The sequence below is a fragment of the Capsicum annuum genome, chromosome 11, assembly GCF_002878395.1.
Source record: "Capsicum annuum cultivar UCD-10X-F1 chromosome 11, UCD10Xv1.1, whole genome shotgun sequence".
In the NCBI taxonomy this organism is placed as follows: domain Eukaryota; kingdom Viridiplantae; phylum Streptophyta; class Magnoliopsida; order Solanales; family Solanaceae; genus Capsicum; species Capsicum annuum.
The window spans coordinates 112,914,354-112,920,367 of NC_061121.1; positions in this window are offsets into that span (position 1 = coordinate 112,914,354).

The window sequence follows — 6,014 nt, forward strand, 5'->3', positions numbered from 1 at the left end:
ATTGATCTGAGAAGACGGACAGGTCACCCTTAAGATTCAGACGTCTGAATCTTAATGCATCTGAATGATTAAGATGTTGTCTTCAGATTTGAAAACTGAATGGTTAAGACTCTTTGTTTTTCAGTATCTGACTATGCCAAATTTGTTTATTTGCGTATATAAAAAAATATAATTCAAATAAAAAATAATCATATATTAGAGAAATATTTAATTTAATATAATAAAATTATTATTTGATAGAAAAAAATATTTATATTTGTTAGTGATAATGGAGATGGTTTATAATGATGGTGGTGGTGGTAATTTTATGTTAGTGATTAGTAATGTTGGTGGTGATAGTTGTGATGGTAAATATGTTTGGTATTGTAGTGACTATTATGATGTTGACGATTGGTAGTAGAGGTGGTAGTGATGTGAAGTTGGTTGATGTTAGTAGTTGGAGGTGTTGATTGTGATAGAAAATGAATGCATGATGGTTGATGATTTATTGGTGGTAGTTGGAGATGTTGTTAGTTATGATGGTGTAGATGATTAATTATTAGTAGAGATATATTTTAGCGATGGTGGTTGAGACGTAATAAAAGTGGTGACACTGGTGACAATGGTGGTGGTGATGGTGCTGGTGGCTGTAGAATGTGTGGATGATGATGATATGTTAGTGGTAGTTAGTGATGGTGCTAGTTGTGATAAATGAGTTGGTTAGTAGTTGGGATTGGTTGATAGTGGTTGATGATGGTGGTGGTGTTGGCATTGGCATTGACGATGGCAATAGCGATGAATATAATTAAAATAATGAAGGTGGTAGATATGATAGCGGCTGAAAATAGTGGTTAGTAATAATTATGATGAATGGTGGTTGTGATGGTTGAGGTGGCTGGCGGTGGTTGGTGGCTAGATGGTGCTTGATGATTATGGATAGAGTGATGATGAATATTATTCAACATAAGAATACCTCTTAATGATTAGGACTTTGTTCCAGATTTGAATGATTAAGATCTATTCAGACCTATTAAGAGTCAAAATCTTAATGTAAAACAAATGCAATTAACAGTCTGAAGTCTGAATTATTCATATTCAGATCTGCATTAAGTGCAAACAAATGAGCCCTAACATTGATTGGTTGCTGTGTGATTTAGTAACACTATATGTGATTTCTTTTTATCCTGTTAAGCCCTTTCATATCGATAAAAGGAACAACAAATAGGAAGGAGAAGGAAACCGCCATAATATGAAGTTGAATGTAAGCTACATCACGGCTCCTCCCAACTCGAGATATTTTGAGAAGGGATTTGACTAAGCTTATTTTGCAGTCGACGTGTCTGGCGTCAAAAGTCTAAAGCTTACCTTCGGTGACTTTGACACATTAGTGGTTAGAGTTGTTGATAGAAGAGGCAATGGAAGTTAAGCGACACCTCTCACAAAAAGTTGTGGACTTTCTATGATAATAGAAAGAAAAATGCAGCTGAGATCATTTTCATAAAGTTTACAAATTTAAAATCAAAGCAGTATTGTATTCTAAGAAGAGGAATCTGTTTTGTTTTATTTGTCGATCTTTATGAAGTTGGAATCAATAGCTTACTTCCCGACATCCAAATGACCGCTGCTTCTTTCTCCATTTCTCAATTTGTGAAAAGTGCATTATTTTTTCTTTCAGACAATATTTGTTCATTTCTGATCATAGTTAAATCATAATATCGTCACATGCCCAATGGAGCATCGAGGGACGGGATAGTCCGATGCAATAAAGCTATGCAGTATGCAGGGTTTTGGGAAGGATCCGACTATAAGGGTTTATTTATGAGGTCTTGTATTTGTACAAGAGGCTATTTTTATGGCTTGAATCTATGATCTAATCACATGACAGCTTTATCAGTTTTTTCAAGGCTCCCTTTAAGGTGGAGAGATGTTTTTAAGCAAAACGACAAAAAAAAGAAGACTAAGTGCATAACTAAGCAGTAGCGAGTAAGTCGGGAGATTGAATTGTAGGTGACAAAAGAGTTTTGAAATGAAGTGTGGGTGACTCAAATGTTAATAATTAAGTGTAGGTGACAATTATTTAATGATGGATTAAGAAAGTTTGAGATTTGCATACAAGTTTTTATTTACACTTTGACCCAATCTAAACCCTAATATAATTAAAAAATGGAGGCAAATTTCTCTCTCCTCGCATTTATTGTTTTCTCTTTTTTCGCTTTTATTGTTGTTGCTGCTTTATTCATCATCTTCTTCTTCATTATCATCTCTTTTAGTTCATTATTATTATCATCATCATCATCATCATCATCTTCTTCTTCTTCTCGACCATTGTTGTTGTTACCACTACTATTGCTAGTAGACCAAATTTTTAGGTCAAATATTATTCATATATCACCGATCATTACAAGATAGGCGATTTTGGTAAGTAAAATCATGATTTGTAGTTGAATTTTTCATCTGGGTATATTTACTACTGTTTTTTTTAATAATGGATAGAATCTGAAGCTGAATACAACAGATGAGTCATTTGTTGCAACATGTGAGTCATCTGTTGCGATAGATGAGTCATCTATTGCAACAAATGACATATCTGTTGGAGCCATGTTATAAGTTCTGTAGTTCTGTAACATAATCCAATAGATGGGTCATCTGTTGCAATAGGTGAATCATCTGTTGCAACAAATAACTCATCTATTGCAACAAAATTTGAAGCTGATTCCAACAGATGAGTCATCTGTTGTAACAGGTAAGTCATCTGTTGCAGCAAATGACTCACCTGTTGGGATTCATGTTACAACACTATAGAACTTAAATTTGATTCCAATAGATGAGTTATCTGTTGGATTTATGTTATGACACTGAAGCTGAATCCAACAGATGAGTCGTCTGTTGCAACAGATGACTAATATGTTGCAACAAATGACTCACCTATTGCAACAGATGACTCATCTTTTGGAATCAGCTTTATGTTCTATAGTACTGTAACATGAATCCCAACATGAGAGTCATCTGTTGTAATAGATGACCCACCTATTACAACAGATGACTCATCTGTTGAAATCAGCTTCAGGTTTTTTAATACTGTAACATCAATCCAAACAGATGGATAATTTGTTGCAATAGATGAATCATTTATTGCAACATTGATAATGATAGTATAGTGTATATAATTTATTTTGTTGTTGTATATACTATACTATCATTATTAATTTTACTATAATATCATTATTAACTTTTTTAACAAATGTCTTTAGATACCATTAATGGAGGTATTAATAACAATAGGGGTTAATTGTCATGGTGAATGGATCGAGAAGCACCATCGATATATTTGGCGTTGAAAGGATGGTGATATGTTAGAGATAATAGCGATGACAGTCCAAAGAGATGTTTTGTATGATGATTTTGTAAAATTAATCAACTATTACGTACTAAATTGTCAACCAAAAGATCTTGTCATCAGTTACATGCATAACTCTTTTGAAAATGTCCTACTTTTTAAGTTAAGCGATCAGGTTCATTTACGTGCTTATTTGAGTGAAACAGCTAAGCCGGTTTTAAAGGTGTACGTGGTTAGAAAACCAATAGAGAATGAGAATCAGAATGTAGAACAAGAACAACAAGATATGTTTGATGATAAATTGGATAATCTGGAAATCATTTCCAGACGATGATGGGAATAAAGATAAAGTGAAGGAGGTTCATCAAACACCTACGCCCATTGTTGCGAGCAATACTGTGGGTAGTTCTTTATCAACACAGTCGAACAATCTTTAAGATGATGAGACTGATTTTTACAAGGGAATGACATTCAAGAAAAAGGAAGAACTTGTCCATTCCTTAAATATTACTTGTTTGAAAAAAAGATTTTCAACTGAAGAAGGTGATTAATTCATGGAATGTTTATTGTTTTAGATGTACTTATCCGAAGTTCAAGTGGTGGTTAAGGGCTGTGAAATTCATAAGTTCTGATAGATTGATCATTAGAATTTATGATATCACACATGTGGTTCAGAGCATATTACGAGCCATAATCCGCACGCCACGACAAAGGTCATCGATAAATACTTCAAAAAAAGATTCCCTAATAGTAAAGGCCTTTCTACAAGAGATATGGCCAATGAACTTCGTACAGAATTGAGTTGTAAGATGATTTATTGGAAGATTTATAAGAGCATGGAGATTCCAAAGTCTCTTGTTAGGGGAACACATGAGCACGGCTATGCGGTGCTTGATTCCTACCATTACATGCTTGAGTCCACAAATCCCGGAAGTAAGACAACATTGTAGGTCGATGAAAATGGAAGGTTCAAGTACATTTTTGTAGCCTATGATGCTTGAATTCTTAGTTCTCAATAATTGAGAAAAGTCATAGCCATCGACGGAACATTCTTGAGGAGCAAGTATGAAGGAGTTTTGTTATCGACGATGACACAGGATGTAGAGAATCACATATTTTTGGTGGCTTTTTGTGTAGTTGACAAGGAATGTGATGCCTCCTATTGATATTTTTTTGAATAAATGAGAAGCTGCGTAGATGATACCGATGAGCTATGCATAATTTCAGATAGACATCTAAGTATCCAAAAGATATTGTCAATTGTCTACCCTTCAATTCACTATGGTTGTTGCATAAGACACCTTAGGGAAAATATTCAAAACAACTATCACAACTCAAGGTCATCTCTCATTTTTATAAAGCAGTTAAAACCTATAATAGAGCTGAATTCTTAGAACATTTCAATCAAATAAGAGATATGATACTCAAGGTAGCAGAATATCTCAGCTACATCGAATTCAAGAGCTGGAGCCGGTCACTTTATCTGGGAAATAGGTACATTATTCATAAATTTAATGTCTTATCTGAGTATTATAATACTTTGTCGTACTAGGTGATTTTTTTGTATAGTTATAATATTATGAAGTCAAACATAGCTGAATCGGTGAATGCAATGTTTGATGTTCAAAGAGAATTTCACATTATGGCTCCATTTAATGAAATAAATGTGAGGTTTGCCAAATTATTTCACGAGAGGCTGGAGTTGGTGAACTCATCAAACATACTTATGCCTTCAATGGAAAAAAAATATCAAAGTACAAGTTCAGTATTAACGGTCATGGTGTGTTGCCACTGTCGATCTTCAAAGAAGAACTTGTATATTGATATGATCCAAATGACCCTTGTAGTTTTTGCTGACATCATTCGAGGCCAAGACATGAGGATTCAAGCCTTAGTCACATCGAGGGTACAAGGACATGCATAGAGGACTAGTTTTGAGCGTACAATAAAGCAATTCCATGTTTGAAAGGTTGCTTGGGAGCTTTCCTTGACACCTACCCGAGAGCCCTAAGGGATTTCACGTCTTGAAACTTGAAGGATCACGACTTTGGAGTGCATTAAAGAAGCGTCCCATTTATCAAGTCCAAACACTCAATGGCCGCTCAGAAGGGCATTTTAGAGATTGCGCATGGTATTTTAACACATTATGGCCGCCCTTTTAACATTAAGGGCATCTTGGTCTTTTCTTCCTTTTATGTAATAGCCTATAAATAATCACTTATTAGGTTTATTTCACTTAGTTGATGAATATGGATGATTGAAAGAACCATTTTTCTTCTCTTGAGAGAGAGTGAGAACCGTAATAGGGTAGCTCTTAGTGTGGAATCACTAGTGTTGCAATTTGTCTTAGAAACATTGGTGCTTGAGTAGTGGATTCCTTCACGTGTCTACGTAAGAGTGTGGTGTTGCTATTATTGGTCGTAGGGGTTCTAAGATTTGATACATCCTGTAGTTCCTATCTTTTGTCATAGTGTATGTCTTACTACCTATCCTTTTATTTCTTGTAATCGTTTAAGTGTTTGTTCTTTATTTTAGTGAAAATCGTTGGTTGTTGTTTCTTTGTATTATTGTTCATCTTGTTGTCTCGTGTTGCTGTTGATGCCCTGGTGTTTTTCTCATGTTTGTGGGCTGAACCGTATCATACATGTAGAGTTTTTGACTTGGACAAAATATCTTGTCCACACGCTATGATAGTGCT